Genomic DNA, 13,810 nt, shown 5'->3' with positions numbered 1-13,810 from the left:
AGACTATAGACTAGACTATAGACTAGACTATAGACTAGACAATAGACTAGACTATAGACTAGACTATAGACTAGACTATAGACTACACTATAGACTAGACTATAGACTGCCTATAGACTAGACTATAGACTGCCTATAGACTAGACTATAGACTGCCTATAGACTAGACTATAGACTAGACTATAGACTAGACTATAGACTGCCTATAGACTAGACTATAGACGAGACTATAGACTAGAATATAGATTGCGATATAGACTAGAACATAGATTACGATATAGACTGGACTATAGACTAGACTTAGAAAAAACTATAGACATGAGTTGTTCTATTGGCAGAATGCAACTTCGCAATTGCTTTATTAAAATGTTTAAAAAAGTTTTCATCTTGCCCTCGTAGTTTTTGGCATTATTTGCTTAATTAAAAAATTTTACTTTCAGATTCTTTTTTCTGATTCAAAAAGATCTATAGAAATCTAAAGATCTTTAAAGTAAGCAACAATTCTAAAAATCTTTTATATGATGAAGAATTTTGATTTGATATTTATTTCAACTTAAATATAGTTCTATTATGCAAATTTCTGTTGCCAAAACTAAGAACTTTCACCTTTTTTTTTTGGACCCAAAAGAAAAGTCTTTCAATAGTAAAAAAATATATGCTAAAAAGTAACCAAATATCTATTGTTATTTAGAATATAGAGATAGATTAACCATATAAATTAACTAATTAATTAAGATTGAAATAAATAAAGTTATAGAGAGGGGAAAGAGGGTGGATTTTATTATGTTTGATGATAAGGGGGGTGTAGTTATAACAAAGTTTTAAAAGAGATTTTTGTACATTTGAGATAAATAACTAATATGTGTTATGACAAATAAAAAGAGACCTTTTTTGGTTAAAAAGAAGAGCTAAGAGACATACAAACTAAAACCAGATGATGAGGGCAAATTTTTAACAGCAACAACATCATATCGATCAGACAAACTAACTGACTAAATGACTGTTTGTCTAACCTAATGACTGGTTGGCTGTGAGATCAAGTGGTGTTAGTTGTTTAGCTATAGCTCTACTACTACTTATAAGCATCTTAGCCAAGTTGGGTTATTGTTTAGCATCTTACTCTCTTTATATATTTAGAGAGTAAGCTAAAGCTCTTTAAGAGATTTCACTAGTAAACATTAAGTTGTTGGAGTAAATTTAAGAGTAAAATTGTTATTATAACTTTGACTAAAGACGACTTAACACACGGGGTTTGTGTAAAGACCGGTGTAAAATATATTTGATTTTTTAGTTATTTAGTCACATTCTTACGGTGTAGTCAAGTCCCAGCACACTTGCACGAGTTTTATAATGTTTAATAAAATAAAAAATATTAATATTAATACAAAAATAATAAATAATAACAAATAATAATATTCATAAAAAAGAGGTGCTATGAGAAAAAGTTTTATTTTAATATAAAACAACAACAAATGGCCTTTTAAATAAACACGGATATATTTAAAAAAAATAATTTTAAAACTAATTAATTTATAAAAAGTGTTGTTCCCAGACTTTTGTTAAAAAAAGTGCGTGTTGTAAATAAATTTTGTAAAAAAATAACAAATGTTATAAATAATGAAAATTTTTATTTATTTATATAAATCATGTCATATATATGTTTAACATGTTGTTTGTTTATTTGTTACTTTTGAATCATGGGAAATTTTAAAATCTAATAAATTCATTCAAACGACCTTGAACCACCGTAACGCAAAAATAAAGTTTTAAATGAAATAAATAAATATTTTGGTTTCAAAATAAAAAAGAAAAAAAGCTAAATGAGTAAAGTTTTGTTGTTGCAAAAGAAAAAGTGTTAAAACAAATTTCAACTAAAAAAGCAATAATTATTATTAATTATCTATATATTTATTTTTAAATAACAATAATTATTTATTTAAAAAATGAAAAAATTAAATGTGTTGAAAATAAAAAAAAAAATTGTTGAAATTATAGGAAATTTTGTTAAAATCATAAGAAACAAGTATGGATACATAGCCGACTACCTTATGATACCCTACAATAAAATAAAGCATTTTATTTGTTTTTTTCACTTTATTCCGGAATATTTTTACTTATTTTTGATGAAAAAAAGAGATTTTCTACACGAAGGTTCATAGGGCAGTAGAGGTAAATATGGACCTATCTTACAAATTTTGTATAGAATTTAATCGTGATGTTAGTGTTTATAAGTGAATTTTGACCTTCAAGTCATTTTCAGAAGGGGAGTTTCTATGGAGTCAAATGAGGCCCGATTATCACTAAAATCGGTAGTGTCGTTAAAAGTTCTATAAATCACAGTTTTGCCCTGTTCGTGGGTAAAGTTGTATGAGCGCTAAGCGAAATAGTGGTCCGATATTAATCATTTTCAATAACATGCGTCCTTGAACCAAAAGAAAAGCATGTTTCAAATTTCATCAAATCATCTTGAAAATTGCGACCTGTAGCATTAGCACAAGATTTACATGTACACACAGACAGAAGGACGGACAGACAGACAGACAGACAGACAGACAGGCAGACAGATGGACATAGCTAAATCTACTCCGAAAGTGATTCTAAGCCGATTGTTATACTTTAAGATGGGTGTAGCACCAATATTTTTAAGTGTTACAAACATCAGCACAAACGCATATTAGCCCCTTCCACCACTATAGGGATGTAGGGTATAGTGATGAATTTAGTTTAATTTAATAAAGCAATTCTGAAAGTAACATTTAAATAAAGGCAAAAGTACAAAAAAAAACTTTCTTCTTTCTAATTCTCATTTAAGCAATATTATGAAGAATTTCTAAAGTACCCAATGTGCAGTAAAAAAGTACCCAAAGAGGACCTTTCTTATGGAATCATATTCTCCTAAAGCTCTACAAGTTAAATGTATATCCAATCAATATATATTCAACACTTCGCAAAGAATCAATGCATTCGTAAAAAGACAGTCATTTCCAATTATGTCTAACCACCTGGTTGATGCTATTTCATCACGGATGTACTCTTTGTAAAAGTGGTTAACGATAGTCATCACTTCATTGTCGCCTCTGTAAGCAAGAGAGTGGAGACTTAAGCTTTTTGTTGCCACTTTGTAATCTATGACATCCTCAAACCTAAGTTAAAAGACAGTGATTTACATCTAACCACTTGGTGGGCTCTATTCTTTCGTCATCGAAGTACTTTTTGTTAACTAGATTCCAGACAATCGTCACTTTATCGTACCCTTTGTAAGCAAGATAGTAGATAATTGAAATACAAACTTACAGTTTAATAAGCACCGTATGAAAAAGTACCAGAAAGACCCCTTCCTATAGGTTCTCTTTAATGTTAAATTTTATGTCTTCAGGATCAATATTAAAGGAAAGTTTAAAAAGTACCTTTTTGAGTACAAAAAAAGTACCCTTTTATAAGTTTTTATTTAAACTTCAGTGCGTGTGTTTCTTAAAGAAAATTACAAAAGACACCATAGGCCGCTCTTATATATATTTATATATTCAATCGTTTTACTCCATGTTCATAAAATTCAATAAGTACCGTATGGGGAAAGAAAAAGTACCAGAAAGTCCTTTTTCTATAGGTTCTCTTTCACTCTTTGTCTGTTAAATTTTATGTCTTTAGATTCAATATTATATGAATAAACTTTTATATAATATTTTGATATAAAAGTACCTTTTTGAGTATATCAGGGAAAAGGTATTCGAGAGACCTTTGATTTGATAGACATAATATTAAGTAAAAAAAACTCTGTGTTCGAAATATATCTGATATGTGTTGAAAGCAATATGTATGTATATCAATGGAAAGGTATTTAAAAGACCTTTAATTTGATAGACATAATCTAAAGAAAAACAACCCAGTGTTCAAGATATATCTTCAAAATACACTAAAATTGAACTGCTTATTGATTCTCTTCACTTTTTATAAATGATCTTAATGTATATCAATTTGATTTATCTCTAATGAATTCAAATTGTACAAAAAAAATTCAAAAGAACAAGTTCTTATGAGGTGGCAGGTTAATCCATACAAAATAACCGGATTTGAATAAAATTATAAAAAAATGTTATAATTGTATTGTTTTGAAAATTTGTTTAATTTTAATTAAAAAAAACTGATTTTTATAAATTTTTTAAAAAACTTCTAAGAATTTCAATAATTTTTTTTCTATAATTTCAATTTTCAAACTAAACAAATTAAAAAACTATTTAGAAAAATCCAAACAAATGTCATTAGAATTAAAACATCTATACAAAAAAAAAACTGCGCATTTTATTTTTAAAACAAAATTATTAAAAGTGAACAACAAATATAAAAATCCAATTAAAACAATAACAACAACAAAAAGTTAAATACAAATTCTTAAAAAACACAAAAAAAATCTACCAACAGCGAGGGAGAAAAAAAAACAAATGCTTAACAAGTGATCTATTAAATTTTGGAAAAAACAGGTAATTGTTATTAAATTAACTTAATACATTAAAAAAATTTTATTAAATAAACAATAAAAAAGAATCAAAACTTTTTTTTAACAAAAACGTTCTAAATTTTTCTTCCGGCTGTCTAAAGCCACAATTTTATTTATTTTCAAAACCATTAAACTTTACTTAGTTTAATTAGTTTGCTTTTAAAAAAATTGCAATTTTATTTTGCTTTTATTCAAAATTTGTTGCTGTTTTTTTTCGCTTTTTATAATCTGTAAAACAAGTTTGTAGCTTAAGTCTTTCGTTTCGTCTTACGGCTACTTTCAACACTTGCTTTGCCGATACCAACACATTATTGTCACAAAGTTGTTATTTTGTTTTGATTATAAATGTATATCTAAATACATGCACATATGTATGTTTGTATATTTGTATATAGTTTTATAATTTTATATTTTTTTAATGATGGCGTCATATTTATTATAATTTTATTTTTATGTAGATTTTTCTTTGAAATTTCAATACATATTTATTAAGACAATTCTTGTATGTTATAGAAAACATACAAAATTAATCATGTGGCATTAATTTTGTTGTTGATTTTTTGTTCTTGTTTTAGTTTAAAAATAAAATATTACATATCGTAATTTACATAAAGAAAATTGGGTGGTTATTAGAATTGTTGACTAGACGTAAGACTATATTATAGACTATAGTGAAGTCTATACTATAGTATATACTGTAGTCTATAGTCTAGTATATAGTGTAGTCTATAGTCTAGTCAATAGTATAGTTTATAGTCTAGTTTATAGTATAGTCAATAGTTTAGTTTATAGTCTAGTCTATGGTCTAGTCTATAGTCTAGTCTATAGTCTAGTCTATAGTCTAGTCTATAGTCTAGTCTATAATCTAGTCTATAGTCTAGTCTATAGTCTAGTCTATAGTCTAGTCTATAGTCTAGTCTATAGTCTAGTCTATAGTCTAGTCTATAGACCAGTCTATAGTCTAGTTTATAGTCTAGTCTATAGACCAGTCTATAGTCTAGTCTATAGTCTAGTCTATAGTCTAGTCTATAGTCTAGTCTATAGTCTAGTCTATAGTCTAGTCTATAGTCTAGTCTATAGTCTAGTCAATAGTCCAGTCTATAGCCTAGTCTATAGTCTATTCTATAGACTAGTCTGTAGTCTAGTCTATAGTGTAGTCTATAGTCTAGTCTATAGTCTAGTCTATAGTCTAGTCTATAGTCTAGTCTATAGTCTAGTCTATAGTCTAGTCTATAGTCTAGTCTATAGTCTAGTCTATAGTCTAGTCTATAGTCTAGTCTATAGTCTAGTCTATAGTCTAGTCTATAGTCTAGTCTATAGTCTAGTCTATAGTCTAGTCTATAGTCTAGTCTATAGTCTAGTCTATAGTCTAGTCTATAGTCTAGTCTATAGTCTAGTCTATAGTCTAGTCTATAGTCTAGTCTATAGTCTAGTCTATAGTCTAGTCTATAGTCTAGTCTATAGTCTAGTCTATAGTCTAGTCTATAGTCTAGTCTATAGTCTAGTCTATAGTCTAGTCTAGTCTATAGTCTAGTCTATAGTCTAGTCTATAGTCTAGTCTAGTCTATAGTCTAGTCTATAGTCTAGTCTATAGTCTAGTCTATAGTCTAGTCTATAGTCTAGTCTATAGTCTAGTCTATAATCTAGTCTATAGTCTAGTCTATAGTCTAGTCTATAGTCTAGTCTATAGTCTAGTCTATAGTCTATAGTCTAGTCTATAGTCTATAGTCTAGTCTATAGTCTAGTCTATAGTCTAGTCTATAGTCTAGTCTAGTCTATAGTCTAGTCTATAGTCAAGTCTATAGTCTAGTCTATAGTCTAGTCTATAGTCTAGTCTATAGTCTAGTCTATAGTCTAGTCTATAGTCTATAGTCTAGTCTATAGTCTAGTCTAGTCTATAGTCTAGTCTATAGTCTAGTCTATAGTCTAGTCTATAGTCTAGTCTATAGTCTAGTCTATAGTCTAGTCTATAGTCTAGTCTATAGTCTAGTCTATAGTCTAGTCTATAGTCTAGTCTATAGTCTAGTCTATAGTCTAGTCTATAGTCTAGTCTATAGTCTAGTCTAGTCTATAGTCTAGTCTAGTCTATAGTCTAGTCTATAGTCTAGTCTATAGTCTAGTCTATAGTCTAGTCTATAGTCTAGTCTATAGTCTATTCTATAGTCAAGTCTATAGTCTAGTCTATAGTCTAATCTATAGTCTAGTCTATAGTGTAGTCTATAGTCTAGTCTATAGTCTAGTCTATAGTTTAGTCTATAGTCTAGTCTAAAGTCTAGTCTATAGTCTAGTCTATAGTCTAGTCATAAGTTTAGTCTATAGTCTAGTCTATAGTCTAGTCTATAGTCTAGTCTATAATCTAGTCTATAGTCTAGTCAATAGTTTAGTCTCTAGTCTATAGTCTAGTCTATAGTATAGTCTATAGTCTAGTCTATAGTATAGTCTATAGTCTAGTCTATAGTCTAGTCTATAGTCTAGTCTATAGCCTAGTCTATAGTCTGGCCTATAGTCTAGTCTATTTTCTAGTCTATAGACTAATCTAGAGTTAAGTATATATTGCAGCGTATAAATTAAGAAAAATATCTTTCCGTAATTTAAATTAATTTTATTATATATTAAAAAAACTATATTAACAGTAAAGCCCTTTAAATACTTCATAGAAATGTCTGGTTGTATCAAACAATTTATACATTAAGTTGCTGTTAAACAGCCTTTATTTCCACTTCATATTTTAGAATTATAATCAGCTCAATAATAACAGACAAACAACAGCAGCCATACCAGGCTGCCAGTGTGACAACAACATCATTCATAAACATTATTTAATGATTTTAACAAGAACGAGGACAGACTGTCTAAATAAGAAAAGAAACCACAAACAGACAGACAGTAGTTGCCAGTAGTAGATAAAGAGATGGGACTCCCTTTAACACCAAATGTCACCTAAACTTTGACAGTAGGTTTATTATGTATTTATTTCTTAGTGTTGACAGCTCTCAACTCGTAGACTGACTGAATCGCTGAATGACTGACTGCATAGCTGGACTCAACTGGCAGAAAAACATTTTTTTCTTTCCTTTCTTTTACATACGTTTAAGATGTGATAAACATTGTCAATTCAACAAGCTGTGTAAACAAAATAAACACATGACTGTTGTTTTAGAATTTTATTCTTCAGTTCCCAGTGAGTGACTTCTTGATTATTCTATTTACTTCTTGTATTCTTAAGTTTCAGCTCATTCCTAGACAGACAGACTAAATGTCTAGTAAGTTGAATTTGTCTACAACTTTGTATTGTGTTTATTTCAAGCCTCATGTTTCTTTCTCAGTATTTGGAAGCTTAACTTAAAGCTTTAACTAAAGGGTCTTTAAGGTGTTTTCGTTGCTTTTGCGTACATGTTGATGCGATTATAAATGGTTTTTAGTCTTTGAAATAAGCTGAAGTCAATCTAAACAGACTGAGAGTACGTTGCTGAAGGACTGCTGCGACAAATAAGTTAAGACAAGTCAAGTGTGTTAGTTCTGTCGGTGATGGTAGTTTTTGCAGTTTTCGTTATTTAAAGTCTACTAACAGGCTTAGCTAAAGAAGAAAATCACCATAAACAATTTTGCTTAGTTATGATGAAGAAGAAATCATTTACAATTTTAAGGAAAATAATTTATTTAAATATTATGAAATTAAAAGTGGAAAGCATTAGGAAATTTTATTTTCAAATTAAGAGTTAATTAACATGGTTATTTATATTTATTTATAAAGCAAAAGCAGTCGAACTTACTTGACTATAATAGACTAGAATATATACTAGCCTATATACTAGACTATAGACTAGACTATATACTAGATTATAGACTAGACTATAGACTAGACTATAGACTAGACTATAGACTAGCTATGGACTAAACTATAGACTAGTCTATGGACTAGACTATAGACTAGTCTATGGACTAGACTATAGACTAGTCTATGGACTAGACTATAGACTAGTCTATGGACTAGACTAGACTATATACTGGACTATAGATTACACTATAGATTACACTATAGACTACACTATAGACCAGACTATAGACTAGACTATAGGCTGGACTGTAGACTAGACAATAGACTAGCCCATAGACTAGACTATAGACTAGACTATAGACTAGACTAAAGACTACACTATAGACTAGACTATAGACTAGACAATAGACTAGACTATAGACTAGACTATAGACTAGACTATAGACTAGACTATAGACTAGATTATAGACTAGACTATACATAAGACTATAGACTAGACTATAGACTAAACTATAGACTAGACAATAGACTGGAATGTAGACTAGACTATAGACTAGACTATACACTAGACTATAGACTAGACTATAGACTAGACTATAGACTAGACTATAGACTAGACTATAGACTAGACTATAGACTAGACTATAGACTAGACTATAGACTAGACTATAGACTAGACTATAGACTAGACTATAGACTAGACTATAGACTAGACTATAGACTAGACTATAGACTAGACAATAGACTAGACTTTAGACTAGACTATAGACTAGGCTATAAACTAGACTATAGACTAGACTATAAACTAGACTATAGACTAGACTATAGACTAGACTATAGACTAGACTATAAACTAGACTATAGACTAGCCTATAGACTAGACTAAATACTAGACTACTATAGACTAGACTATAGACTAGACTATAGATTAGACTATAGACTAGACTATATACTAGACTATAGACTAGACTATAGACTAGACTATAGACTACACTATAGACTAGACTATAGACTAGACAATACTATAGACTAGACTATAGACTAGACTATAGACTAGACTATAGACTAGACTATAGACTAGACTATAGACTAGACTATAGACTAGACTATAGACTAGACTATAGACTAGACTATAGACTAGACTATAGACTAGACTATAGACTAGACTATAGACTAGACTATAGACTAGACTATAGACTAGACTATAGACTAGAGACTATAGACTAGACTATAGACTAGACTATAGACTAGACTATAGACTAGACTATAGACTAGACTATAGACTAGACTATAGACTAGACTATAGACTAGACTATAGACTAGACTATAGACTAGACTATAGACTAGACTATAGACTAGACTATAGACTAGACTATAGACTAGACTATAGACTAGACTATAGACTAGACTATAGACTAGACTATAGACTAGACTATAGACTAGACTATAGACTAGACTATAGACTAGACTATAGACTAGACAGTAGACAAGACTACTCTGGTCTTATACGCATGTGTTCATATGTATTTTAAAATAATTTTTTGTAAAGCTCAAAAAGTAGCTTTAATTTAAAAATTATTTTTGTAACCACCACTGATGTAATATGATTTCCCTCAGTAAGAGTCCAACCATATTTAAGCATTCTTTTGTTTGATATAAAAAATATTTTTTATTTAATAGTAATGTCAACCATCAGAATAGTTAATATAAATCAAAACTTATTTCTTTTAACTAACAGCTGAGAATAAATTTAAACTTGACTTGTAGACCAAGACTCAGTTAATTTTTGGCGCCACTACAAATAAATAAACAATAAGCGCCAATGAAATTGATATCCTTTTGCAAATAATTAACTGGAAATAAAGAATTTTTACATAAATAAAACAAACCGCTACATACATACGTATATATAAATGTATGTAAATAAATTAATTTAAATTTAAAAGAATAATATTTAAATCTTCAAGATAAACTAATGAGGCCGGCCATTTAAGCCCTTCAGCCTACAAAAAGCGTGTAATACAATTTCCAGGCACTTTATCATAATATCCTGCTCTTAATTCAGTCTATTTTTTGTTTGCCTTGTTTTTATATAGTTTATGGTATTATTAGCCCTAATATAAAATATTTGTATGTAAATATGTCTCCACTTATCTCTGGCACAGCAGCCGCAGTTAGTGGTCACTACTTAAACAAAATAAATCCAACTAAAGTCATACACCGACAGTCAAACAGCCAACCAACCACTGAATCAACCACTTAAGAAGTTAAAGGCTTCTTAATACGAATAACCTTGACTTAAAGCCCTTAACCAACTATTACAAAAAAAGAACAACAACAAATAATGAGAACAAGCGGCAAATTACCTCTGAAAACTTTATAACTAAGAATAGTTTATACAAGTATGCATATTTTCAGCAGCAATAAGTACAAAAAAAATAAAAAATGAACAAAATGAGAAAAGACCTATAAGTATATTAAAGTACATACATATGTATTTATATACGCGAATTTTAATGATAAAGTCATTGCTGTTCCTCTAAACACCGATAATCCTAATCACAACGGGTGTACTTTTCTACTTATTTTTTTCTTCTTTTTTTTCTCTCTTTCTCTAAGAGCCCTTTAATAGCAAAAACAACACATTCGTATGGCAGAGTTATTTACAAAAGTCAAATCAAGGGTCTAAAAGTCTAGAGTAACACATGAGCCACAAAAAGGCGGTTTAACTTTTATTGAAATTAAGAGAAGTTGCAAAAAAAAAAAATGAATTATAAATTGTTTTTAAATCTATGAATAAATATGTTTTGGTTGTTCAAATGGTTAATAAAAGGAATTACACGAAAACGATCGCTTTATAGTTCATACTATAGTCTATAGTCTAGTTTACTATACAGTCTAGTCTGTACTTAATCTATAGTTAATTCTTTAGTGAAGTTTCTTACATACTTCTATAGTCCAATCTATAGTCCAAACTATAGTCCAATCTATAGTCCAATCTATAGTCTAGTCTATAGTCAAGTCTATAGTCTAGTCTATAGCCTAGTCTATAGTCTAGTCTATAGTCTAGTCTATAGTCTAGTCTATAGTCTAGTCTATAGTCTAGTCTATAGTCTAGTCTATAGTCTAGAATATAGTCTAGTCTATAGTCTAGTCTATAGTCTAGTCTATAGTCTAGTCTATAGTCTAGTCTATAGTCTAGTCTATAGTCTAGTCTATAGTCTAGTCTATAGTCTAGTCTATAGTCTAGTCTATAGTCTAGTCTATAGTCTAGTCTATAGTCTAGTCTATAGTCTAGTCTATAGTCTAGTCTATAGTCTAGTCTATAGTCTAGTCTATAGTCTTGTCTATAGTCTAGTCTATAGTCTAGTCTATAGCCTAGTCTATAGTAGAGTAAGATTATAGACTAGACAATAGATTAGACTATATACTATTGACTAGACTATAGACTACACTATAGACTAGACTATAGGCTAGACTATAGACTAGACTATAGACTAGACTATAGACTAGACTATAGACTAAACTACAGACTAGACTATAGACTAGACTATAGACTAGACTATAGACTAGACTATAGACTAGACTATAGACTAGACTATAGACTAGACTATAGACTAGACTATAGACTAGACTATATACTATAGATTAGTCTATAGTCCAGTCTATTGTCTATTATATAGTCTAGTAAATAGTCTATAGTCCAGTCTATAGTCTAGTCTATAGTCTATAGTCTAGTCTTTAGTCTAGTCTATAGTCTATTCTTGTCTATAGTCTTTTCTAGTCTATAGTCTAGTCTACATTCTAGTCTATAGTCTAGTCTGTAGTCTAGTCTATATTCAAGTCTATAGTCTAGCCCCTAATCTAGTCTATAGTCTAGTCTATAGTCTAGTCTATAGTCTAGTCTATAGTCTAGTCTATAGTCTAGTCTATAGTCTAGTCTATAGTCTAGTCTATAGTATTATCTATAGTCTAGTCCATAGTCTAATCTATAGTCTAGTCAAGTTCATAGTGTAGTCTATTGTCTTATATATAGTCTAGTCCATAGTCCAGTCTATAGTCTAGTCTAGTTCATAGTCTAGTCTATAGTCTTATCCATAGTCTAGTCTATAGTCTAGTCTAGTTTATAGTCTAGTCTATAGTCTTATCTATAGTCTAGTTCATAGTCTAGTCTATAATATACCAGTCTTGTCGGTAATTATCAGTCTACTTGCAGTACTAACTAGCTTTCATTGAGAAATTCTAATTTTACATTGTAAATTGTTTTTCGTCAACAATCTTTAAACTTAGTAGGAGGCAGGCTTAAGTAGCTCCTCTTAAGCTTTTGACTTTAGTTAACTTGTTTGGCCCTTATTTTTCAATTATTTATTCTTTTATTAAACCTTCATGCCTTCATGAACTAGATAAGTTATGAATACAAAGTTGTAGTTAAACATTTACACTAAGTATGGCAATGATGGTGGCTTCAGTTGTTAAGGATTTCCCCTCTTTCCTAATTCTTTTGCCTTTCCTATGCTCAACTGCTGACAACAAATAAAGAGTCCTTGAGCAATTTTTCAAGGCTATTAACTATTTTTGCATGTACAAACATGTTTAACTATTTAACATCATTTAATGGATGATTATTTTCTTTGTAGGGAAAATCTAAAAAAATAAAGAATTCTTTAAAAAAAAAATCATAAAAAATAGAAAAAAATAACTTGTTTATTTTGCATGTGCGTTTTTGCGTAATTTGTTGGCGGCTATTTTACGGTGACATTAAAGATTTTTAAAGACAAATAGTTTTTGAAAGAAGAAAAAACTTTAAAAAAAAATTAAACTCAAAAGATCAGTGTCAATGTCATTAATGCATTTTTCATTTTAAAAGGTTTTTAAATACCTGATGGTTTTTTGTGCAAGCATTTGGAGGGTTTTCTAGCTAATGAGATAACAATAAATCAATTAAAATGTTTTTTTTTATTTTTCAATATTATTTGTTAAATTAACAATATGCTTGGTTAATGACACATTATTAAGCGAATTAAAGCCATTAGACCAAATTGTTTAATACACAATGTCGAGAAAAAAATCTATACAAAATGTCAACAGAAATATTTAAATGCGTTCACATCAATGAATAATAATAGTTTAAAATAACGGGTCGAGTATTTATGTTGAAATGAATAGATAGAGTGATGAATTTAAATATTATACTGTAGACTAGACTAAAGTATAGACTATCTACTATACTGTAGACTTGGCTATAAACTAGTTTTAGAACTAGAATATAGACTAGACTGAAGTATAGACTATCTACTTTACTATAGTCTAGACTATATACAAATTTTTCGAAGACTTTAGTTTAGTTAATAGCATAGTATATAGTCTAGTCTATAGACTATAGACTAGAATACATACTAGGATATAGACTAGACTATAGACTATACTAGAGACTAGACTATAGACTAGACTATAGACTAGACTATAGACTAGACTATAGACTAGACTATAGACTAGACTTTAGACTAGACTATAGACTAGACTTTAGACTAGACTAT

The 13,810-nt window shown here is 29.4% G+C and overlaps 1 protein-coding gene across 1 annotated transcript in view; it reads left to right on the top strand.

Annotated features, from left to right (window-relative positions):
- Positions 1-13,810, top strand: part of LOC111683229 — a 94,982-nt gene that overhangs the window by 33,515 nt on the left and 47,657 nt on the right. The gene's annotated exons all lie outside the window — the stretch shown is intronic.

This window comes from Lucilia cuprina, chromosome 6 (assembly GCF_022045245.1).
Source record: "Lucilia cuprina isolate Lc7/37 chromosome 6, ASM2204524v1, whole genome shotgun sequence".
Taxonomy (NCBI): domain Eukaryota; kingdom Metazoa; phylum Arthropoda; class Insecta; order Diptera; family Calliphoridae; genus Lucilia; species Lucilia cuprina.
The sequence above is the reverse complement of the archived record's forward strand: the minus strand, read 5'-3'. Positions and strand labels throughout refer to the sequence as shown.